Raw genomic sequence first — 27,322 nt, forward strand, 5'->3', positions numbered from 1 at the left:
CTGAAAACCAAATTCTTAGATTACACACATCAGAACATAGAGAGGATCATTTTATTGCCCCCTCCATGTGTCTGAAGCTGCAAAATCATATTTGATGCCAATTGTCAGTACTAATTTCTCTTATGTTATGTATGCAGTATTCAAGTTTTATGAAGGAGAAATAAACATAACATTTTCTTTTAAGCATAAGTATTTACAGGAGCTCTATTTTTGTATACACAGACTATGTTTTGTTACTTGTTACTATTCAATATTGAATAGTTTAAGTGTGACTGATCATATAATGTTTAATTGCTCACCTTCTTGATATGTTGTGAATATATTAGGCATGAGAAGCTACAGTTCTCTGCCCACTGTTGTTAACTGTCAGTTCTCCAGGATATTAAATAAAACTACCATAATCTTTAATAACACAGTTTTAGGTGATATGGGTCCATGCGCACATTGCTGTAGAAGCTACTTTTCTCATTTCAGCTAGAAAGAAAGCAGATAATTTTAAATCACTAGCTAGCTTTAAGGGCTCCGATTAAAGAGGATTCAGCTTTGCCTGTGATATATAGAGTTGTCTAGAAGATTAAAATTTTTCTCTCAGGCTTTTGCTTGCACATCCCAAATAAATATTGGCCTGAAGCTGACCAGAGGCTTAACACAGACAAACACGTGCTTTACTCCTTGCAACATTGAGAAACAACCTATCTCCCCTTCTAGTGGCACATAAATATAAACACAATAAAGAATTTGCTTTGTAAATAAAAGGAGAACCTTTGTCTCCTCTGGTCTGAACAGCAGTTAGTTTATGTCACCATCATCAAGTGTGCACCTTAATAGTTTATAGCTTTAAAGTCATTGTATATGCAGAATTCATACTGCTATAGACAATATGATCAGAATAAATCACATCCTTACATGCCCAGAATTACAGTTGCCAGAAGCAGAAGAATTATTTTAACTAACTGCAAATAATCAATATTATGCTACATTAGTTAGAGCAGCTGCAGCTTTTTGGCTCCACATATTTAACCACTTTTATTCTGCAGGTAACTCTGGAGGTAATGAAGCATCTCAACTTGAAGGAACAGCTTTATGAGATAGTCAGAACAGTACTGGCTTCCCTTGCTGAAAAACTCTATTTAGAGATTTACACAACATCTGAGTACTGAGAAATTTTATTTGAGGTGTTTGCTGTAACTAACAGATAAAGCTTTAAATAGTACATCCTATTGTTCTACCCTGTGTTTCAAAATTAGGGGAACCCAAACAGGCTAATCTGCCTATAGGGTAATAGTGTGGGAAGGAGTTATTTTATTTCTTTCTCAATTTGAAAATGAAAAATCATGTTGTTCTTCAGATAAAAATTACTGAAAATATTCACTGTAGGAAGAAGTAACTCCACTAAGAATTCAATCTAAATTAAATAATTCCCTCCTGAGGCACTTGGCCAGTCCCCTGGAGACAGCAGCCCAGTGTTCAGTAAATCATTTTTATAAGGAAGAAAAAAACAATTAAGGATGTACATTTCTGTCTTTCTCAACAAGATGTCAGAGTTAAGCCTATACATTTCAACAGCTCTTTAAACTGTCCCTTCTCACACACATTGATTTTCACTCAGAGTACACTGTACCATAGAATATGAGGGAAACCCAATTCTATGATGGTTTTACCCTTGCATAGGCAAGGCACAGAGCTTTATCTCATTTATGTATTTAAATTCATTCAGCTCTGATTGTTGGTGATATGCTTGCATCTTTAAAATTGTCTCCTGTCAGGCTCGCCCCATCTTTTAGAATACACATTTTCCTTAGTATACAATGATACAGGAAATTTGCAGGGTCCCTGTAAAGCATAACATGTTAATCCCCGGTGAAGCAATGTTTTAAATAGAAGAGTCATAGCACCAAGACCACAATAACAGAAGCAGAAACATGTAAATTTTGTTCTGTATTGTATTCAGAAACAAAAGGTCTCCTGCTGGCTGTGATTCAATGAAATTACCACATACTGGAATATTAGAAAATTAGCAACTAAGTATTATACTAGATAAACCATACATACAATCAACAGGAGAGGAGAAAACAGCAACAACCCAAAACAACAACAACAAAAACAACCCAACAGTGAATTTGTATTGAAATAGATGCAAACAGTTCCTACAAAATTTGATTCCAGGTTGCGTTAAATCAGCATATGCAGACATAGTATGCACAGAGACCTTACTTTTTGTGGATTACTGAGCTGTTGAAAACAGTGTGGCCAGCAGGTCGAGAGAGGTGATCCTCCCCATCTAATCTGCTGTACTGAGGCCACATGTAGAATACTATCTCCAGTTCTGGGCTCTCCAGTTAAAAATGACAGGGATCTCCTGGAGGGAGTCCAGCAAAAGGCCACAAAAATGATAAAGGGTCTGGAGCATCCCCTGTATGAGGAAGGCTGAGTAGCATGAGTCTGTTCATCCTGGGGAGAAGACGACTGAGAAGGGATCTGATAAATATTTATAAATATCTACAAGGAGGTGGGAGGCAAAGGGATGAGGTCAGGCTTTTCTCAGTGGTGTGTAGTGATAGGTCAAGGAGTAATGGCCTAAAACTTGAATAGAGGAAGTTCCATACTAAGATGTGGAAGAACTTATTTACTGTAAGGGTGATGGAGCACTGGAGCAGGTTGCCCAGAGTCTTCTATGGAGACATTCAAGACTGGTGTAGATACCTACCTCTGCAACCTATTGTAGAGTACCTGCTTTAGCAGTGGGTTGGACCCAGTGATCTCCTAAGGTCCCTTCCAACCTCTGCAATCCTATGTTCTTACGTTTCTACCATCAAAAAGACTTTCAATGTGAATTATAATGTAAGAAGATAAGGTTATCATGCTGTTTATTTTCTGAACTTTGTCCAGTTAACCTCTTTGCTAACAATTTTGGCAAAGTAACTTTTTAACAAGAGAAAGGTCAGAAGGCATACACTTTCTGCATGGATTAAATTCACAGTGTGATTTATGCCAAGTATCAATTGAAGACTTACGTTCTATTTCAATCCAACTTAATTTCAAAGATATGTAAAAGATAAAAAATAGGAAGGATATACAGTGCCAGACCATCTCACAAAGATAAATTTGATTCTGTACTATTACTTTTCTTAGATTGGCATCACAGAGAAAAATATCATTATAAGTACAACATACACCGTTCCTGAAGAATAAATAGTAGAGAGCTTTTAATTTGATATTTTATGACCTCTTTAGAGAATCATGACTTAGAAGTCTTTACAGGTGTCAGAATCCTTATGCAAACATGCTTAAACATGCTTCTCAGAAAATTTTCATCATTTGCATATTTTTTAATTGATTGGGAAATGGAGACACAATAAAACTGATTAATATGCTCAACGTTTGTGGCAGATCTGGGAATCCTGTATCCCAATACTGAGCTCTGAGCATAGAAGGCTCCTTTCTTACTTCTGATTTTACATACTCTGCCCTAGTACCTGCCAGATACTGTTCAACTCTCTGTGTAGGTTACTGATGGACAGTCGGCTGAATATGAGCCAGCAGTGTGCCCAGGTGGCCAAGAAGGCCAGTGGCATCCTGGCTTGTATCAGGAATGGTGTGGTGAGCAGGACTAGGGAAGAAATCCTGCCCCTGTACTTGGCATTGGTGAGGCCTCACCTCAAGTACTGTGTTCAAGTTTGGGTACCTAGTATAGAAAAAACACTGAGATGCTGGAGCAGGTCCAAAGAAGGGCAACAAGGCTTGTGAAGGGTTTGGAGAATGGTTGGATATCAGAAAAAACTTCTTTATAGAAAGGGTTGTTAAGCATTGGAATAGGCTCCCCAGGGAGGTGGTTGAGTCACCATCCCTAGATGTGTTTAAAAACCATTTGGATGTGGTGCTTAGGAACATGATTTAGCGGAAGGTTGCTAGAGTTAGGGTAGTATGGTTGGGTTGGGTCATGGTTGGACTTGATGATCTTTAAAGTCTTTTCCAACCTGAGTGATTCTGTGATAATGCTGACACCACTTTGAATATGTAAAACTATGTTTAAGCTAAATAAACTATAAATATACTATCTCATTTGTTAGGATATTTTCAAGTACACTGTACTCTTCTTGTTTGTGCTATTGTTCCTTTTGTATAAAGACCTCAAAACAAATTTTGAAAATCCAGACTTACGCTAAACTATTGTTGCAAGTTTGCATTAAAGCTTCTGCTTTTCCTTAGCTTAAAGACAGAATTAGTACCACAAATGATATATATATATTTAACTTATAACTCTAGTTCAGAAGTGCACATCACCATCTATTAAACAATCAGAATCACTGTCATGAAATTACCCGCATCTTTTAAATGGTGAATATTAAAAAAGCAGTGGCATTTTAGACCAAATTACTATGAACTGTTTATGCCCTACATATTAGACCTTGTCTAAGAGTTGTATATAGCATATAAAGTTATTCAACTTCTGAAATGGGTGTTACAAATAAACACATAAATGAATAAATATCAAAACAGAGGGAGATTAGCATTGCCTGGACCCTAAGCAGACTTCTTGAGCAGTCATTCTTTCTATTTATATCCGCAGACCATTATGATTTAGAGTAGCCTTGCTTGTTTGCACATACTATATTTGCACACATGGCTATGACCATATCAAAAATATTTATATATGAAGATTCGTATGGGTAGTAGTTCTCACATTCCCAGAACATGTGAATTGCAGAGAAGCTGCCTGAACAGAACTGACCTGAAAGAAATGCCTCTGTGGTTTATTCTTACCTGTGCACTGTGGTTTACACGTGTAAGGTCTAAAAGTACTTTTTTTTTTGGACAAAGGCATCTAATATAGGGGTATTTACTGAGTTAATTTCAATTTATTTCTTTCTATTGAGAACATATACTGCAGTTTTGTGTACTTGACATTTTAAGTGATCGGTTGAAAAATGCTGGCGTCCCTGAAATGAGAATGTTTAAAATAATTATCCCCGTTTTTCAAAATCAGACAGTGAAAAAAGTAATGATGAAAGAGCTCTGAACCAAACCTATTTTTCTTCTCTTCTCTTGATATTCAACTATAATCTGGATATAGTCTTTCATGCAGCCAATGGCTTAAAGATGTGAACAGCCATAAATGAATCTTATAAAGAGAAAATTAATGTAGCAAAATCTGACAGCTGCATGACATTCATTCTAAGCAAATTCTGCACTGGTTCAATCTTTTGAGCAATTGTTATTTGGGTCAGCATTATTACTTTTACAGTTCACAGTCTTTATCTTCAAGGAGAAAGTCAGTTTTTCTTCATTTAAATTCTCTTAGGCAAAGCTCCAAGAGTTTATATCACTGACCCTGGGGTTTGCATTCCACACCATACCCACAGTTGAGATGTGGTATCTCCTCCCTAGGGCATTTTCATTAAGGAAGTGTAACATACGTGAGATCCCTGTAAATTAAGTCTCATTGACTTGTGTTCCTTTTGGAGCAATGGGGCCACAGTAAAAAAGCACAGCAACTTGCAAAGCAAAGAATGCAGAAGATTATAGGATCATAAATAAATAAATAATATCCCAAAGATTCAAAAGTCAATACGCTTTGCTTCATTTCTTTTTTCTTTCTGACAGGAGCATTGGCCCAAGAGTCTAGTAAGGATCAGTTCAATAATAACGATTTAAGGCTGGTCTTCAACAGAGACTCAGCAGCTGACAGTTTTTCAGTTCAAATTGACAACAGGACAAGGAAAGGCCTGAATAATTAATTGTAAGTGATTGGATGGAGTCTGATTGCGAACAACCTGTTACACTGACTTCCTTCAATGCGATCTTTCAAAATGAGATATTAAAACTGAAACAATTCTACACTTTTTCCTATTACCTTGCTAGTGCTTTGTCTGTGGCACAGCTGCAGACTATCCTCATGTGATGATACATGAATCACAGAATCATAGATGAGTCTCGGTTGAAACGGACTGTAATGATCACCCAGTTTCAACCCCCCTGCAGGGTCACCAACCACCCGACCAGGCTGCCCAGAGCCACATCTAGCCTGGCCTTGAATGCCGCCAGGGATGAGGCATCCACAGCCTTGGGCAACCTCTTACAGTGTGTCACCATCCTTTGTGTCAAAAACTTCCTCCTAACAGTTAATTTAGGTTTCCTGTCTTAGTTTAAAACCATTCCCCCTTGTCCTGTCACAATCCACCCTTGTAAACAGCCGTTCCCCCTCCTATTCATACACTCCCTTCATGTACTGGAAGGCCACAAGGAGGTCTCCTCAGAGACTTCTCTTTTCCAAGCTAAACAAGCCCAGACCTGATTTTGCTTGGGTAACTAGGACTCTGTATTATAGCCCTGCCTAGTGTTTCCAAACCTACTTTCAAATTCTATTATGCAGGTGCAGCCATCCAAAAACAGTCAGGTAAAGGAAGTACATTATCAAAAGTAAAGCTATGCACTAACAAATGAATATCTTCTTGCCTTGAAAAAAACATTACATGAGAAAGGGTAGCTTTTTATGAATATGAGATATTTTTTATTTAAGATCTCCACGAAACACTTCCCACTTAAACAGAAGATGTAAGTATTTGAATAGTGGGGACAAGTGATGTGATTAACCTCATTTCAAATATCATCTGCACTTATTTTTAAGGGACCTAATATATTAAAAATGGAAATCTGCAACTCAGGATTGTGTTTAATTCAGATGATGCTTTCTTAAAAGACAGGCATATCTCTCCCCTTATTCAGACAAAACTAACACTGAATTTTATTCTGCACAGGAAAGAATGGTTGAGTATTAAACATCTGAAAGCTTCATTGCTAGCTTGTCTTCTGAAGAACAGACAGTGTTTACATGAAATATAATGCAACTGTTCAGGAATACCATAGTAATCTGTTTTCTAGTTCTGAATTAACAAAGAATCATAGCACATAACTGAAACAGAGCCATAGAATCATAGAATGGTTTGGGTTGGAAGGGACCTTAACGATCATCTAGTTCCAGCCCCTGCTATAGGTAGGGATACCTTCCCCTAGACCTAGACCAAGTTGCTCAAAGCCTCATCCAATAGACTCCAGTGCTTAATTCTTTAAAAATTAAAAAAAAATAAAAAAATAAAAAATCTTGTCTCTTTAAAAATACACAACAGCAAGTCCAACACCATATCTTAAAAGATGCCGAGTCTGAATAAGAATTTGGAGTATCTGGAAACAGAACTTACCTTTATTAAGATGATAAAATTTTAAATGATCTTAATTCTTTCCCACATATAAAATACTATCTTGTGTGGAAGCATCACCTGTTTCTTATAAGATTATGCCCTGTGGTACATATTACATAAATTAGAGGGTAAAAAAATTTGATGAACAATATTTGCTTAGACTATAACCTCTATTAATTATTTATATGTTAATAAGAGTATCTAGGTAAGAAAGTATCACATGTATGCATGTGTGCACATGAATGTCTTCATGCAGGTAATAAATTATAGAAGGTCCTTCTTCATGGTAAATTATAGATGAGATGTATAATATATGAACTAGAGCTAATGACAGGAAAAATCACTGGTCCACAAGAAGCTTGGGGCAGATCTTGTTGAAGACCTGCTGCCTGCTGGAAAGAGGTGCCGTATGAATAAAATGCAAGTTCAAAACAGTAGCTCTGAACTGTGCAATTATCTGTGCTCCACTTCAGGAAAAAAAAAAATATATATATATACATATAAAAAAAATGAAAAATTAAATTTCACAAAACTGAAATAATATTGAGTATTTGTCAGGATTAAGGAAAGACCTACAAAATGGGCTTCCTTCAAGAAGGAAAAATTCTTCATGTGACATCAGCTAACAATTAAAAACAAATAAACAATAAACAAACAAAACAAAGATTCATGCTTTTAACTTTTAATTTGACTTAACCAAAATTTCGTAATGAAATTATTTTTCTGAATATTGTTGTTCACATCTGTCTCCCTCCACAGTACCAATTCTCTGAGCAAAGAAACTCTCAGGACACATGTGCAGCCATTTATCTAACTTTATCATTAATTCTGGATTTTTTACCAGATCAAATGCATTGAATTCACAGAAGAATGTCAGAATATTCCGTACAAAAACAGTGAGGTAGGGGCTTGAAAGACATATTGAAAATTTCTGACAGTAAACAAAAAGAGCAAATATTTAAAATACTTACAGTGGGAAATTAGCTCACACAGAACAAGAACTGGTCTCAATAGCTGCTGATCCAAACATAATGTGCTCAAAGATAAAGCAAAATTCTGAGACTTGGAGGGACAGGTAAGGTGAATTAATTTTAGATCCAGATATTCATACTTTTCCTTCTAATTTCTTTAGTTTCTGGTTACAGTCTGGATCAGGACCAAATCTATGCTACAAAATTAGCAGAGATACTTGGGATTTTCTATTACTCATCCTTTAAGAATGATGAAAAAACAAATTTTCTCTTTTTTTTCAGTTTAAAACTGATTTTTGGGTAAACATGGAAACCATAATATGCTCAGAAGACAACCTAATATTCTTCACGTTAGTCTATGATTCTAAGACTAAACAGATAAAGAGTTTTGATAGATAAAGAGAAGAAACGAATAAGATGTTGATAAGAGCTCTTGTAGAATATTATCTGAAATTCAGGTTGACTTTTTTTCACAAGGGATGTCTGAAATAAAAATAAAAAGAAAGCTATGGTAAAAAAGAGAACCTATTATTTTAGAAATGAACTTAATAAGCTTATTTATTTACACTACTAAATAAAAAGTGGTAATAAATGTGAAAATAATAATTTTATAGTAAAATAAATATATACACATATGTTTGGGAGTACATACACCAGGGAAAGAGAGCTAAGAATTACTGAATTTAAAGAGCATTACTGGAATGAGATTTAATGGCTTTGAATTAGTCATGAATAAAACTGAGTCTAGACATTTGAAGAAGATTAGATAAAGATTTGGAACCTTTCAAACAGAGCAGCAGAGAAAACTTAACTTGTTTCAATATGGACCCTGAGGAGGACGTGGAAATGACTAACACAATCTGTGATTTTCTTCTGAAGAAAAGCTTTAAGCATTCAATTCAAGCAAACTGGCATTTGTTAATCTTTCTCAGCATCAACTAAATCACATTTTGTTGATCCTATGTATCAGATCTTCTAATAATTCTCTGTAGGCTTTAGGGGTATTTGTTCCTCCAGACTCTACTGTGATGGGTCTATTGTCATCTGACCACACAGTACAGTTATAAGATACTGGGCAGAAAACAATATTCTAAGTGCTTAGAAAACTCAAAGTACTTAGTTGGCATCTGTTGTTTGCATGCTCAGGATTGCAGAAAGTCACCTAATATGGAATCAATACAGAATTATGATACAAACTAGAATGGCAAGAGTTTATGGGTGATCTACTTTTCTCTGCATTACTTGGAAGTTTTTTTTATGAGAGAACTATCCTGAAACTGGAGGGTGAGAGGACATCACTTTTTCAACTTTGCTCTTCACTGTGTCATATTATTGTTTTTGTGGTTTTTTTTTTGTTTTGTTTTTGTTTTGTTTTGTTTTGTTTTTTTGTTTTTTTTTTTTTAATATATATAACTTTAGATTCTGGATGTCAAAGTTTTTAAGGTCACTTTCTGGGTTGTTTTTTTGTTTGTTTGTTTTTGGGAGGAAGTGGGTAAGAGTGATGAGATGGAATAAGAATAGATGTGCTGTGAACTCTTCAGTATTATGTATGATCCTGCTACAGAACTTGATGACCCAGGTAATTTTTTTCCTAATGGTAGTCATAGTTACTTTTTGTTTCTATATCCCCTTTTCAACTGAGTTTCTGACCATGGAAGGTTTCATAGCTGGGAAGAAGAGCAAAGATCAACCTTCCTTCTCTTTTCTCAACCCTTCTCTCTTTTGTTGTTGTTTGTTTTCTTTCAAACTCTGCACAAAGAGTTGCTTTGTAGGTCATGGAACTTATCTCAGCTTCACTTTCTAACATAAAATGTCTCAGTGTCTAATTTGACATATTTCTTGCATTTATTCAGAGTCAGTTAAAGGTGAAACAGAGAACAGAAAATGAGTTCATCTATCATTTCTTGAAAATATGACAATATAATTGTTATATTTTGAGATGTGTGTATAAAGGATAAAAGATAATAATGAATATCACTATTCATGCACCATGTCATACTTTGCAAAACTACAGGGTTAGTCAAAGCCACTAGAAGAGCCCATACACAGTGAAAACATGTGCTTTCTGTTCCAATTTACAGTTTGGATATTATGGCTACTTCACACCACAGTGTGACTGCGATAATAGCCACTAGAAGATTTTGGATGGACAGGTATTCTACTTACTGTTCTTACCACAGCTGGCTTTAAGGATCAGTTTAAATACTGTTAGTAATTTACATGTGAGAGGCTGAGATGCAGAACTGTCCTGGAAAAAACTATAGCAAACATGTAAAAGTAACAGTTTGGTCTCCAAACTCTTCAAAAAATAGAAATTTGGAGCATAATACTACCACATTATTATATCAAGCAACAGCAGCACTAATAAAAACACCACCAAGCTAATATAAGATTTCTGGCCTTGAAGAGTTAAGTCACATAAAATGGATATACACTGCTTTGGTGGTTTCTTATTATACGGGGCTGTTACAGTGAAGAAGTGTGGAAAACAAAAGATAATAATTTACTATTTATTTTGCATTACAGGGTGGAAGGGAAATTCTGGTGGGGTAAGCTAGTAGGGAAGTAGCTAGATTCCTAGGAGGTGGTAATAGCACAGTGTAACATAATTCAGATATTTGAGGCTACAGTGGTTTAAGAGCAACTTAGTCTGGCTGAACATGCACCTGTAGAGTAATACAGAATAATACAGTGACGGGTTATTCATACGCATTTAGTCCATAAGAGCACTAAGGGTTTCCCATGATTTTTATTGAAGCTCTCTATAAAGTATTTTACCAAACACTACTACTCATACTACTGATACAAGTGGTCACATCCTCATGAAATTAATAAGACAATGAAAGTGCCAGTATGTATATATATTTAAATCAACCAATTTTATCACCAGAGAAACTAAACTCATTTCCAGTTTGGTTACCACCCTTCTATTAAACACTGATTAGTAATAACTAATGTCTTTGCACCTGCTGGAAATGCAGGTGGATATGAGATCCCGGAATATGTTGGATAAGATCTTCAAAATAATCAATTCCAACCACCAACCTGATCTACTGCATACCATCACCAAACTATGCTCCTTAGTAACAAATCTGTGAGTCTCTTAAATATTTAAAGCATGGGGATCCTTCCCTAGGTGACCTATTCCAGTGCTTGATCACAGTTCCCAAGGAGTATTTATTTCTTATACCCAATGTAAACCTTTCCTAGTCTAGAAGTCAGTGATGAAACAGTCAGAGTGTACGCATCCTTTCACCAACTCATAAACATGAATCTAAGGAAAATATAAAAGAACAGATGCTTCTTCCACTTTCTTGGAGCTGCAGAGATGTAGAGCACGTGTAGAAACAGACAGTAAATTATCATACTTACTCATTCAAGCCAATAGAACAAATTGTTGGCAGGAGTAATCCTGAAGTCTTCTAAGAGATACTTGGTCAACAGTAGTTGTTTTTGTCTCTCACTCAAAATTATTCATTATATGTTCCCTGAACACTGAAATCTACAGTGGAGCCTCTCAACTTTAGCTTTTGAGAAAAAGGCGATCTACTGAAAGACTTCAGCCTGGAAGAAGACATTCCGTCAATCTCACAATCAGCAAAACAAAGCTGTAAATCTTGCAAAATGAATGACTGTTAAAAGATTTAAATCCTATGAGGTGCTAACCAAAATTAATACGTAATGTCTCTGCAGTCCATCATCAAAATAAGCTGGGAACAGAAAGACCTCACAAAGCTAAACTGTCTCATACTCGTTTTTAAAGAAAGGAAAAGGATCCAGAAACTCTCAGGTGAGTAACTAATCTGCTTCATTCAGTGGCAATACTCCAACATGTTAATTGCTATTTGAAAAGATCTTCAACACATTAGAAATTAAAATATTATTACATACTGTATGCAATACCATAGCTTGTATTACAGAACTGTTCCCCAAACAATCTCCTATAGGTACTCAACAGTCTAATACTGTTACTGGCAACAGGGAATTTAGAAAGCTAAAACTGAGAGCAAAGCATGATAGGAAATAATACATACAGTTAAGCTGATCACCTGTTGACCATTTTTCTTTTCTAAAAATCCTTTTTGAGTATTACAAATTAACTTGAAGCAGAGGAGTTTGAAAATCATTGCTATTTTACATGTTCTTGACCCCGGAATACAAAGTCACTGATTTTGTTTTAGGTTTTCAGATAATCCAATAAGTTCTGCTGAGAATGTAAGCGAACGGAAAGAGAGAAAAAGCTCTTCTCAGATCTCTTGAGGTGGAATAAAGGTGTGGATTCTGCTTTTAAGAGACTATGGCCATCCACTAAGTCTACTATCTAGCAGTAGAAGTACATGAAAAATCTTGGAAACTGCATCCATATTCAGGGAAGCAAACATCTGTGTCTGCTCCTCAGCACCCTTTTGCTAGGTAGCACTATTTTATTCCTAAATATTGGTCATGAATTCAGATTTGGTAGGTTTTGAGGCTTACCACACCAACTGTAAACAGAAAACGGATTCTACAAGAATTCATAAATAGCATCCAAGTCTTAAGGGAAAATTATAGTTATTACTTTTCTATATAAAGCTTATTCTTTTGATTTTTATTTATTTATTTTTTCCTTCTAGATATTATGATTATCTTGACTATGCATGCAATTATCTGCTTCCTTTTGTTTTACTGTTTTCATTGTTTTGAACTTACTGGGAGAAGGATACTGGCATCTACAGAGAGATTGACTGTGCAGCGTGATCATTTGCTAAGCGTTATTAAAAGCTCCCTGAAATCACTCCAGTGCTTTGCCCTTTACAAGCCATCAGCCATCAATTCAGACCGTCAAATGTGATTACCAGCATTCTTCCTGAAGCCACTTCCAAGCCATTAGTCTGATCGAAAAGCTGTGTCTCTTTTTCCCAAGTGCATGTAAATCTACCACACCAGTGCTTCTATGTTTATGTGGCGACTCATTACACTTCTGAATAGCATTTATGATGTTAAATCTCCAAGACAAGACAGAATCTAACTTTTCAAAAAATCACCATTAAGGAAACATTTTTAAAGATATGCTCACATATACATATTTCTTGTATGCACACCTATCAATAATGTATTTCAAGTGTACACTTTCTGCTAGCATGTGCAAAAGAGATTTTCTGGCAGTTGCTTAGAAAAGTTCAGTGAGACAGGAACCAAACTGCCATCAGTACATACCTAAAGTCCTGCTGTTGGGGAGTACACTGTGACTGCTTCTATACTTTTATCTAACCAGGAATGAATGAAATTAATCCTAAATAACATTCACCCCAGACCAGACAAATTATTTTTAGAGAAGAAGTAAATGCTTTATATTTGCCACATATTGATTTTGGGAAATCAAACTCTGCATGAATATAATTTTCTGCACATAACTATAACTGAACCTAAAAGTTGACTCTCCTTCCCACACAGCCTTCACTTCAACCACACAATAAAATTGCAAATATAAAAAGCTCAGAAAGGAACACTGAAAGGTGCTGAGCTGAGGAAGTCAGGACTAGCCACCAAACCTCAAATGTGTTTTTGGTTTTCACACTTATCAAGGTAAATGTGCCGAGAGATTAAAATTACCATAGCAAATATTTAAGCCCTTATCAGAACCCAACACCTGGGTAGTATACAGAGGTTGCAAGGCTCAAGATGCACTATGACCCGTTCACTAAGTGGAAAATGGTGGAGAAGAGGAATAAATCAGAAAACTAATGCTTCCTTAGTTTCCACTATACTAAAAAAGTAGGAATCACAAAACTTTATGAATATCCTTCTAGAAATTCAGCTCTCAGTCCAGTTACCATCGCACCCTGATGTACAATTGAACAAATGACCAGCTTTTCATTTGTGTAGGAAATGTCTTTTATCTAGCTTTTCATTTTATAATTGGAACATAATATGCCAAGAGTATTTATCTTCACCTGATTGAGAAACCAGAACAAATCTTCATAAAATGAAGAGGCTGTATAGCAACAACAACCATAAAAATCATTATAAATGCAAGACAGCTAGATGAGCAACTAGAAGATGTGCCATTCCCCACAAATAATTTACAGCAAATCATTTATTTATCCAATTTCATTGTTTTTCCCCCCTCTCACAGTACGCTAGCAAGATCTCACAGTTCTAGAATTGACTTTTCACTTGAAATTATTCATGATTTTTCCCCTTTAAAGATGAAAAGGTTTCTCTCTCTCAGAAAGATTTTATCAGGTTTGAAAATGATGTAGAATTACATTTAAACTAAACCAACTATATTTGACTAAACAACTTCAGAGTGCTGAAAACTTATCTAGATCTTAATTCTGCAGTGCAGTTATTCTACATTGAATTTTTTAAAGGATGCTTCTTCAAGTGATATACTTCAATAATCCTAAGTAATTTAACATTCATTTCACTGTGATTTTAAGCAAGTAAAATGTCTAAATAGCACATATCTCTAAGGCATAGAAAAAACAGTATCATTGGGTATCTTCTCTATTTGACTTTCAGTTTCTTCATTTTCCTCCTCTCTGTTCGCTAAGTTATAATTTGCCACACACTACATCCTATGTAGTTGTGTCCTGAGTACGTTGTTTACAGGGCAACAGTGAGCTAGCTCTTTTTGTTGACATTTAGGCATGTTGTCTCTGAGATTTAGCTTGCTAACACAAGCAGAACCATCTTTCAGTATGTTCAAATGTCTCACCCACAGTTTCTAGCGACATAAATGGAAATAATCTCACTTAAATGCAACATTGAAAGTCAGAGACTCTCTATATATAAAGTCAGCTTTTTTCAACTGAGAATAATACCTGCTTCTACACATAAGCTTTTCCTCACACATAGGAATGCCTCTGAGAAACCCATTTTCCTAAGATGCGTTACATCAAGTAAGCATGGATCATTTTGGGTATCATTTGGAAGGACAGTGGACATTAACCATAGGGACTGCAGTTCAGTATTGCTGTTCTGACTCTGAGGCACAGCATCATGTTTGGGCTGTGCATCACATTTCTGAATCAAACAGCACACCCACTTCTCTGCAACACACTGCAGAAAGTTGTGTTTCACCAGCCATGAGTTGATAACATTCATCAGCTGCTTAATGTCACTACCTAATGTAATTACATCCCAGTAATTACAACACCTGAATTTAAGCACTATGAACATCAAATCCAGATATTTCATATTTAAGAACACACTTATTTACATACATCCCTTTGTGTGAGCAGTTATCACAGCCGGACAGCGCCACGAAGAACAAATCAGGCAGTGCAGAGCCTGAAACAAAAGGATCCAACTCTCAAAATCTCAGGGCTACACAGCAAAAAACGACAAGGGCCGATGACTTTTAGTAAATGTTTAACCAGTGATTTCTTCTGATGTAGTATTAAAAGTAGTTGCAATATTAACAATTCGAGTTCCTCAACAATAGAATACCTTCCATCATGCCTATGGCTCAAAATGCTATTGTCAACATTTTTACTTTACTATTAGAATACTTATTGAAAGACATATAAAATTCATGACATTCTACAATACATACAAAGGGTATAAAACCATAAATATCAGCCACCATGTCATTACAGTTAACAGAGCATATTCAGAATGTCCTCTTATGCATTCTTTTTTAATCTACTTTCAGTTTTTCCATTTTTCTCCTACATATACTAAGCTACATATATTTTACAAAACACATCTTTGCCAAACAGAACATCTTTTCCTCAGAAATGCTGTTCATGATGAGAAAGTGAACGAAGCACATATTAAATCAACATACACTACCAAAGAAAAACAGAAGTGAAAAAATATATGCAGGCATGATTTAAAAGTCAATGCCACTGGGGTACACAGGTTTCATGAACCCCCAAGCAGCCCATATGCAGTAATGAGCAAGTACCATGCTAGGCATGTGTAATGTATTTTCACATATATGTATTTTCACTAAAGTGAGAACACAGAGAGCCTAAGAATTCCCCCATGACAAGAGCAGTGTTTCTCCAGAGCTTTGCTGCAGCAGAAAAGTAGCCTTGGTTGTTAAGTTTTGCAAAAGAGCTCAAACACCCAAAGCAAGTGTAAGAGCTCAGACTTCAACTGAAGATCCTGGCAAGCTCAAATGTGCTATGGAAACCAGACTGGTCACTGACATCAAAGGGAAGGTAATTCTGGACATATAACAGAAATGAATTTGGATGTTTGGAGATGTGCAAAGGTCAAAACTTAGGAAATCTTTCATACATAGTGTAACTACAGACTTAAGACTGTCATTCTGTTTTTATTTTATTCACCAAAATGCCCCTGGACTGCAGTTTTGCTGGATTTCCTATTTGTCTAAGGCCTTGATAAAAATGCAACTCTGATGTGAAATACATATGTAAAAATTTATTTCATATTTCAGGGACATTGGGAATGTATTCCAGAGGTGGGTCTGAAACACCAGCCAACTTAATAATCCTAGGAATACCATACCCACAGTCTGTCTATATAGTACATCACATACTGAAGAAAGTATTGCATATAATCTAAGATATATGAACTTCCACCACCTTTGTGTCACATTTTTCTGAGCTTGGATACAAAGTTTTGTGGAGTGATTAAGGATTTTACATTAGAGTCAACATTATGAGAACACAGCAAGTAAGTGGCTTATACCTAAGAGCTTTATTGCCTTTATACATACATGATTTTAGGGCATTCTATTCAGAGGAAAAGTGAGCTCTCAACTACATGCCTGTCAGTTGAGAATTAATGTCATATATATATATATATATACACACACACACACCTAAGCTGCATATTTGCCAAAACTGTTGTGTGTATAAATACATATATAGACAAACACACCATATTTACATATTTATTATAGGCCTACTCTAGATTTATAGAGTATATGTAGTCTCAGACTCTAATCCTGAGATTCTTTCTGCCCAAGATAAGCTCTGCCTTTTCTCCAGTCTCAGTTCTAATACAGGAGAACCTTAGGATTCATTGATATGCAATTAAGCTAATCATTGTGTGGTGAGATATCCTAAAGAGGGTTCCTTTATTAGACTATTCTAATAAAATTACTGTTTCAGTGTATAAAAAAAATCGACTAGATTGCTTCTCATAGAACTATTTTTTTTCCATACTTGAAGTTTTGTACCACATTCACACATAAAAACATGTCTTCTAAGCATGTACAAGGCTGCATCTACTTAAATATAACACTGCACACTGCATTCCCTGAGATCTCATTCATAATTCTAGCTGACATAACGAGTGTTCTCATGTTGATGTATTTCTGATTAATGAGGCATTTGTTCTGTATCAGGTAGCAATTTCAGAATAGTCTATTTCCAATGAGTTATGAATATGACTTGATTATTACCATTTGACCTACTCTTGGGTTGAAATGATTTGTGGATGTATTTTCCCAGAGGACTGACTGAATATCACTGCCTTGAGATACTATTGTTATGTTCCAGTAATTAAATGAGGGTTTAAAAAAAAAAAAACTAACAAAAACCACAAAACCATACTAGTCATGGAATATGTACATGTTAGTCAGCAACCTGAAATAAATACTGTACGCTTGTAAGAGAATTTCTTTAACGTGCATGAAAATGAGAAACAAAAATTCTGCAGCTCTTAGCCTAATGAAAAATACAGATGCTTCAATCTTCCAATCACTTGAAAATACCTCAAGTTCTCTGTTACTGCATTTATACCAGCCTAATGCAGAATCCACTGAAACCACTGTGATTCTGGTCTTCGTCTTCAACAGACTTTAAATATCCTGTACAGATATCATATGATATTGTACCCAACTCCTTTATAATAATCGGGAAAAAAAGATTCCGATTAATCCTGGCATATCTTAAGTCATTTACTTATCACATCAATACAGGATATTAACATTAAGAGAAATCACTGAATAATTGTTAAAGAAGTGTTTATTTTTTGGAACTGATAAAGCTCAAAGGCAACAGAGGAAAGAAATGACATCTGGAGAACAGATAAATCTTTTGAAGAGAATTAGAGCAAGTTCTAAGGTAAGAGCCTAGAAAGTAGCCTTGTATTTGTGAGCTATTAGATACTGCTATGGAATCCATATGAATCTTCCTTTAGAGTGCTACAACAAAATAAATGAGCAACTTAATATATATATATATCTGATATATAGAAAATGAGGTTCAGTATCAACGATTTATAACAGTGAATGCTGAAATTCTTCTGTATTTCATTTGTGGAGCTTACTGGCAAAGACAGGGAGAAATAGAGCTGAAGCTAACACCTGGAGAGAAACTGTTAGTTGTACTTGTGCAATGTATATAAGGAACTACATTCTCTTCACAGCGACCTGAATGGTGCTACAAAGTATACTATCAACTGGCTCTAGTGCCATTTCAAATAGCTCAGATAATTTTGTTAATATTCTCAAAAGAATTTAGTCCACAGAGTCAATATTTTAAATAGTGTAATACTTTCACATTTCAGAACTGTTCCAATTATCTAGATTTAAAAGAAACAAACACTAAAATCCTTGAAAGAACTGTGAATAGATCCCCTTTTGTACAGACATTTTACAGTTCTGTGGAAAATTAAACATGAACGACATCATGGTGACGAGTATAAATCTTTCAAATGTTGTTGGATTATAATAAAACATGTTATCTTAATAAACATATTCATTTTTTTCTAAATAAATTTTTCACTTTATATTAAAAAAAAAAGGAACCAACAAAATGCATTTCCTCTCCTTTATCTGAGTTAAAATATACTTCATACTCTGCTGTGTAGGAAAATAGATTACATTAGTAAGATTTATAAGATGACATCCTCCGTCTTATTTTCCATTAAAGTAATACATAATCGCCTTCGTTCGTTTCTGTACTGGTATTTAAGGAATTTAGCATGTTAGTTGGATTTGATTCAAAAGTAAAAGTGCCTCGGAATCTCAAAAAACAAACGAACAACAAAAACAAAACAGACATCCAAAGACTAAATATAAGCTGGTAAGTCTAATTCTAAAATCTTTATTTTATGTTTTCCATAAATATGCAGTAAATGAGAATTCAGTCTAGAAAAGAATACTTGAAGGCCATGAAATGATTAAAGTCCACTATAAATATTTTAAAATATATAAAGATTATTTTAGTGATACTTTAACCTTTAAATGGCAATCGGTCACAGATGATTTATCATCCTCAAATCAACTTCCCAATTGTTCCAAACCATGCTAAAATGCCTCTGAAAAAGGATGAAATGAGTAACGATGCACTTATCTATATCCTGAGCAGTTCTTTTATCATCTTCCATCTCCTGCTAGCTGTGACCCAGCTGTAATTATTTGCCATGATTTTGCATTTACCTTCATTATATCTATGACTTCCTCTGTTTTTCTCATGATAATGGGAATGGCTCTGTTATTTATTATATGATAACAAAATTACTGTTATTATCCCTTAAACAGATATTCAGAACTATATGGGCTTGAAGACATGGACACAGAAAAAGAAGCCTTGTGTGATTTTATCACTTTATGGGATGACCAAAATATAATACTAACAGTAATATAGGCATTTTATTAAAACACTGAAGTAGTAATATTATGGAAAACATTAGCTACACATATATTGTAATATGACATCTGTAAAACAGGAGAAGTATGCTGTATAGAAACAATGACAGAAACTAAGTTCATTTATCTTTTAAATTCTCTTTGCTTTGTAAGTTGATGTATGACTTGGCACATTTTGTATACTCATCTTTTTCAAAACAGCACCTGAATCTGAGTGCTAACACAGATGCTCCTAAATTTTCCTTTTTCCCCCAGTTTGTTTACTCCACAACCAAAGGCCAATGTTTTCTAAAAGCCTATTCCGTTCACTGTTTATTCTGACACAGAAGACCATCAGACTACAACCCGCCATCCCAACAGGGAATGAAATAAATTCAGAAAGAAACAACTGCAACCATCACCTCCACAACCAACAAGACAACCATAACAGCAGTTTAAACTGAAGAGTCTGTGGGGGCAAATTTGCTCGTGACAGGACGGTTCTGATCTGTGAGTAGAGCCTCTGGATGTCCTTCAGGGCTTTCCACTGCCTTTGCGGACTGGGGAGAGCTCTGTATGGTTAGAGGCTGGTGGAGGAAGACCATACACATAGCCAACTTCATCTGTTTCTGAAAGTCCAACTTCATATAGAAAGCAAGCACAGTACATTACCAATTACATGCAAAGTCTGTAAGCTAAATGCACTGGCGCTGCTCTGGCTGTGGGGTGTGCCCCAAGGACAGCTACACAGCCCCCAAAAGTAGGAACCTTGGGCAAGCCTTAAGCTTCAGCACGAGACAAGGCTGTGAGTAAGGAGCACTGTCATTTAATAAGGTCTGTTCTCAGTAATTACAGTGACACAATTTGATCAGCAAGAACTAAGTATCTTCATCTGAAAGGGATCAGATGAAATTAGTGCTGATGTAATAAGTGCCATTTGTCACTATTAGCTGGAGAGGTGTTGACAGGCCCCTGCCGTTGCCACAGTAACACTGCAGTGCTGTTTTTCCTGCTATGAGATGGAGCTCCAGCAAGTTAGTAAAGTCAAGAAGGTGCCATCACAATCACCAAGCTGAGCTCATTCCCTGCTTGGTTCACTTGGGAGCACCCAACACTACTGATTCCTACCAGCTATCTCAAGGCTGCATCCCCAGGGATGCATCCTCCAGACATCTCTGACTGTGGCATTTGAGTTTTTCATGCAGCTAGAATCAGAAGCTTTTCTTTCCAGAAGATCCCATTTCAACTGACACCCCACACAGGAAACTTGTATCTCCAGCACAACTACAGCTCTTTCCAACAGTAAAATTCCAGTCATATGCAGCTAGATTATTCACAGCTACAACATCTACCACTGATACTTTCCACAATGTGAAATAAAATGGAGTTACTCCTAGCAGAGCAAAATACTCAATGTGAAACACCACAAGACAGAAAAAGAGAGATTCCCTTGATCAGATACTCATTATCAATGCACAGAGCCAAAATGCGATCTTAATTACTATCAGTGGGTGGAAGTTTCTTGAATGTTAAATTACCTGCAGCAATTACAAACTACTGAGTAACCTGTTTACAGCTTCCTGAAATTATCATCACTTAATTTGGCAATCTGCCATATTTTATTTCATTAAAAACTTAATGTACCATAACATAATAGCAATAATAAAGCTGTCAAGGGCCACTTATTGCTATTTGCTGTTTATTCTTTCTCAAAAATAATAACCAAGCAGAAAGGAAACTTTGAGACTAACAGGTCACCTGAGGAATGAGGAACATGAAGAACTGCCTCATTCTGTTGTACATCCTCAACATACATACTCATCTCACTTGTGCCAGAGTCAAAATTATATGTAGAAAATACCTAATAATATGGCTTTTAAGTGCTTAAACTCTTGCTAAACTGAGATGGGATCAAACATAACTTGCCAGAACCAAGTGGTGTGTGCATTAGTGTTGTCTTCCATTATGCATAAACATCAAAGATGCCAATGAATTCTATCATTATCTTCAAGTAGTCAAGTGGAATAAGTACTTCCTCTGTCAAGATACTCTTACAATTAAATACTGAAGAATCTGAAGAAATTTTAGTAGCTGGAACAAACGTAAAATAAAAAAGTTAAGTGACTGTCACAAACTCTACCATCAATTATAATGTCCACACCTGCCAAAATGAGGAGAGGTAAGTGTGGTGCACTTATCAGGCACCGTTTCTCCAAGGTTCTATAACTGAAGTCTAAAACCAAAACTGTTCATCTAATCTTTAAATTCAGCAGTTCCAACAGAAGTACTGATTTTCTTCTATAACTACTCAAGTACTGATATGAAACAAGTCCACTTAAGTTTTGAGGCATGTGAAGTATGAAGAGATACAGGTTGATGGAAACAAGAGTGTACTGCTTACATACAGGGGGTACCAAAAACAGTAGTACTAGATATAAGTAGCAAGACAACAGCAGTGGCAGACATGAGATCCAAACAAACACCACTCTGAATGAATTTAATGTACTAATCTCCTCTACATTCCTGGCAAATGCTGAAGTAGTTTAACATATACTAATATTAAAAGTGGATTTACTAAGTAGTAAATTAGATAGCCTACTTTGCTTACTTGGGATTCTGGGGTTTTTTGTGTGCTTTTTTTTTTTTTGGTTTGTTATCATGAAAACTGATCAGATGTCATCACATTATGTTGGGGTTTTTTTTGTGCATCACTAAGTTATTGAAATCACAGTGATGGAGCATTTTATTTGCTAAACATTCAATGAAAATTCCACAAATGGGGCAAATAAAATATGATGAGTTAGATCTTCAGCTAGCAATGGATAAATTAACACCATGTTTCACCACTCACTGACAGCTAAAAGAAGCACTAGTTGATATTGTCTAGGTGAATTCACAGTTTTGAGATTAGAAGTAGGGAAAAAACTGCTGGATGCGCTCTATTTACACACAGTACATCTCTGAGCTTTAGGTTAATGCATCAAATAGAAAACAATCAACACTTATACGTAGTGAAGAAACCTGGAAGGAACCTCCAGTAAAATAAAACCCATGCAGAAAAAAAAAAAAGTGCTTTTCATTAAAACAATTCTACTGGCACCATTTTCCCCCTGAGTTGTACATTAACCGTAAGTGTGATTTACAACAACTGTTCTGGTTACAAGCTCTGCACAGCTACTCTAGTACATAGTCCCATGGACAAGGAAGCACAGTAGTACATTCTTTTCAATTTCAAGCTAAGAGCAACTGTTCATGCCACAGTACCTTCAATGGGGAATATTAGTAAAAAAGAAAATATTCATTTGTCATTAAAATTATGACAAATTATACCTTCTGACAAGTAATAACAATAAAAAAAAATACACCAGTTAAAACCAATATCCTCACACAATTTTATTTACTGTATCAGATCCACATCAGTTATTTACTGACATATAGGTACAGGTTTTCCCCCTTTGCCTTTAAATGCAATCCTAGGATACAAAAGAAGAGGGAAGAACAAAAACTGTTATCCTTCTAAATAATACAAGTATAGTTGTAAATAGATAGCCAGAAGGTATCTAAGGAAAAGACTCACCACCTCTGAGGCCTTCAGTCAAGATGGATAATGTTGAGACTCACCACCAGAGCTCCACAAAGAAGCAATTACCAGAAACAGATACTGCCTTAGTGGTGGTCAGCCCTTAAATGGAATCCAGGAGAGGTGGAGTCAAGCTCCACGTCTTCCAGGAGCACAGCTGAATTACCCTCACCTGTGCTCCCACAGCTGACTCATCGCTTGCCTCAGATGGTTAATCAGAGGTTCAGGCTGTGATCAATCCCATACACCTTCATTTGAAACACATCACACAGAAACTACACAACTACTGGAAGGAGAAGGAAGGTTTTTAAATTATAAACCTGAACTGTGGAACAACATCTGAAATTTAAAATTCATGTTTTAGATTGAGATACAGGCTAAAATGATGGTATGAGGGATCTTTGCTTTCAGTTCTTGTCTAGAGTCAATGATGTTTTTGTAATAAGGAAATTTGCCTAGTTACTGTAGTGGGAATTAAACAATGATGCTACATTATTCTAGTTGAATCTAGTTACTAACATATAATTTTTACCTAAAGTACAGCATTCAAAACCTGAAACTAAACTCTCATATTAGAGATCTGAATTCTGTAATTCCTTTTATTTTATTCAATCTACTGTTTATGTAGACCCATTGTGGTCAACCTGTCAATATGCCTATGAAATGTTCCTTTATCTGGTCTTTACACCTGGTAAAATAACTTCATGGTCGCTATGAGTGTGTCTGCACAGCACTGTGTGCTTTTCTGTAATTGATTTCATCTGAATGTTGGAAAAAGTACTGAGAGAAGGATAAAAAAATAGCCCAGGTTAAGTGCCAAGCTCAGAATACTCAAGTGATTCTGGTATCTGGACTAGGTTATTCAATCCTAAATGTCACTGAACTGGGCAATGTAGACTTAACCTTACAAGCCATGATCTTAGCAGCATTACAAATGGCAAATCATGCAGAAAGCCAGCACTGGACTACATGTGTTCTTCAGGTGTCTATCAGTACACCCATAACAGATTTTAATAGGATGATTTACTAGCTGCAAATACCTGGATACCATTATACACTCATGACAGCTGCTGCTCTCACCTTAATTTTTCTGCTTCTTATTTTGTCATGACAATGATTCTGTGAACAGCTGGACTCCTTGATGGATTTTCACCACAACACTTTTTCAAGATTTAAGATTTTCAGCTAACATATTTAACAAATTAATTATAAGCAACTTATTAAAATGCATCTTCAGAGACAGTTCAGGAATGATTACATCATCCCATCCTTCATACCACTATCATTAGAAGGGATGTGTTATCATTTGAGCCTGAAATTCTGAAAAGGTTTAAGAAAAGAACCACAAAAGAACATCTACACTTACAAACATGCTTTGGCAATAATTTCAGCTTTTACAAAGCCTTAATTTTATCTGAAACTTGTACTTAAAGGGAAAAGGCTCAAAATAGTAGCTGCTCACAACACAGCAGATGGTCCAGACAATAAAAAAGCGGAATTATTTGAGGAACGTGAGTTCTTCACTTATACAAATAGAAATGACTAGGAACTGTGCAAAGAAAAATGCTACTTCACTGGAAAAGACTAATTTGTAAAACAAACATTGAAAGCTTCATGTAGATTAATGTACCTAGTCCAGCCTTAAACATATATCCTATAAATATCTTATTATAGGATGAGAAAAAAACAAACAAACAAAAAACAAAAAAACAACAAAACAAAACAACAACAAAAAACCTTTCAATTGTTGTTTTTCTAGGAACAAAAAAAAGAATAATAAAATATAATAATAAAATATAATAATAAAAAGAAATAAAAAATATTTCTTACCAAATCTATTTCAGATGAATGTTTAACATAGTCACAGAAAGCAGAAAAATGATCACAACAGAAAGTAACATAGATCCAATTGAAAAATCATAAATATTGAAGTTATCTGGTTAATAACAAGTGTGTATGTGAAGACACTGTTCTATTTTGCTTTGGTGTGGGGTATTATTTGCATACAAAGTTATATTCCATGTCTTTAAGCCATATAGGAAGTCTCCTCATGTAAGCAACATTTAAATGACAGCTGAATTTGGAACAGTTGTGAATTTTACTAATTAAATAATTACATAATCTGCATTTATCACGTTTTCTATTATTTCCATTATTTTAAATATTTATCTCTTTTATATATCTACCACATTCTCTCTCACATTTAAAATGAAGAACATGTCTTATTTAACATGAAATACTTTTTGGTTATTATGGTACCCTTCCATTTTTTTTTTTTTTCACACAACAATTGATTATTCAGAAGACGGAAGAAATCTGAAGGAACTTCCCTTTGTAACTCACCACTGCCCTTTGCTCTGGTAGACAAACACATCAGATAATCTAATTCACAGGCTAAGGAAATACTGTACAGAACTCTTTTGTGTCAGCAGCTTTCTCTCGAAAGGCTTTCTCAAAACTTAATATCTGCTTAATACCTGGTGGCTTTCTTCCCTCTCCAGGACGGATGCATTTCGGATCAACTTATGCTGATGTCTTCTTTTAGCTTAAGTGTTTCTCCCTCTCTGACACTATCACATTGCTCTGTTTAGAGAAGGCAACAGTATTACCCCCTTTATCTGCAAAATTTGTTGTAATAAATTAAAATCAGCCCCACTCTTAACATTATTTCCTTATAAATGTTCTTTATCCCTAAGTCCTGTCAATAGTTCTTCTCTACGTTTATTTCTATTTGAATTTATCTCTGCTGATGACCAATCCTGAATACAACATTCCAAATTAAATTGTATATTGCTTCACATAACAATACTACAGCTTCCATCTCTTTTTGAAATATTACATCTCCCAGTTACTCTCTGTGTTTTGGATGGTGATCTACTGACTTTCTGAACATCTGTCAATCCAGAGACATCTACACAAAAAGACTCCACACATGCAGGACTACCCAGTTTACATCTTTGTAGTCAACAGAATACATTGTGATAGGTTCAATGATAGATCAATAGATATATGGACATGTAGGTTCATTGATAAATCAATGGATGTATATTACAAAGTTGATCTGATGATACTTGAGGTACAGCAGCACAACAGCTGTTGAAGGCAGAAGCAGATCGGCTATCCAGGACACGAAGACTAGGTGTATTGAACTAGACTTTACTTCTTTTTTGCTCAACAAGTATCACATCTACTTCTTCCACAATCTAACCCAAACTGGTTGCTGATAGCTTATAGAATAGAATTGCTTTTTCCTATCAGAAGCCTGGAAATTGTCCTCACTGCTCTCTGATGACTGCCTGGTTTTCACTTAAAAGCATGCTTTACCCCTTCTGTAGGTCCATAGCCTGTGACAAAGAAATCACCGCTTTCCACAATTTCACAGGAATGCTTCAGCATTTGCTGGCTCCTTGGTTTTGGCTAGCAGTTAAAACACTCAATAATTCTTGCTGCTAATGAGAAAGCAATCATCAGGACAAAGAATTTCTGTGCTTCCACATTAACAGTTACCATTACATGCTAATCGCATTTTAATTGCTAACCAGACGCTACCGAAAAAGAACAGGCTACAAAAGCAGAAAATAAAATTGATGGAGCAGAAGTTTCAGTTTATCACTTCTTCCATGTTTAATTTCTATTAGTTACTATCTGACCAGTGTCTGTGAAACAGATTCAGAGCCCTTGGGTCAGGTAATTCCATACAAAATATTCTCAGAAGTATTTCAGTTTACAGTAACCTTGGGCCACATATGTGAATTTTCATGCTTCAAGTCAGATTTGGGTGGTTTCAAAAGCTTGTACTCCCTGTTACTCCCAACCTGAGTCACCCAAAACTGTCCCACCCGTACTTGTTGTCTTAGTCCTCCTGCACAGGCATATCTTCCATATCTGTCAGCATGACAAAGCAGAGATCTGTGTTGTTGTTTTTGTTTTTTAACTCTGTCATGGTACTTGGGTAACACAGCCATTTTTATATAGTAAGATGGGAACCAGAAACTTGCCTCTCTTCCCATGTAATGCTGTAGGGGAAAGAAGTTTT

General features: G+C 35.6%; 1 protein-coding gene and 1 long non-coding RNA gene across 3 annotated transcripts in view; one reads left to right on the top strand and one right to left on the bottom strand.

Annotated features, from left to right (window-relative positions):
* DSCAM (DS cell adhesion molecule) overlaps positions 1-27,322 on the bottom strand; it is a 424,636-nt gene that overhangs the window by 175,893 nt on the left and 221,421 nt on the right. The gene's annotated exons all lie outside the window — the stretch shown is intronic.
* LOC140250318 (uncharacterized) overlaps positions 1-27,322 on the top strand; it is a 57,707-nt gene that overhangs the window by 11,595 nt on the left and 18,790 nt on the right. The window contains exon 2 of the long non-coding RNA XR_011903138.1: positions 11,864-11,960. This is a non-coding gene — a long non-coding RNA (uncharacterized lncRNA). The remainder of the gene's footprint in view (positions 1-11,863; positions 11,961-27,322) is intronic.

Source organism: Excalfactoria chinensis, chromosome 1, assembly GCF_039878825.1.
Source record: "Excalfactoria chinensis isolate bCotChi1 chromosome 1, bCotChi1.hap2, whole genome shotgun sequence".
NCBI classification, from domain to species: domain Eukaryota; kingdom Metazoa; phylum Chordata; class Aves; order Galliformes; family Phasianidae; genus Excalfactoria; species Excalfactoria chinensis.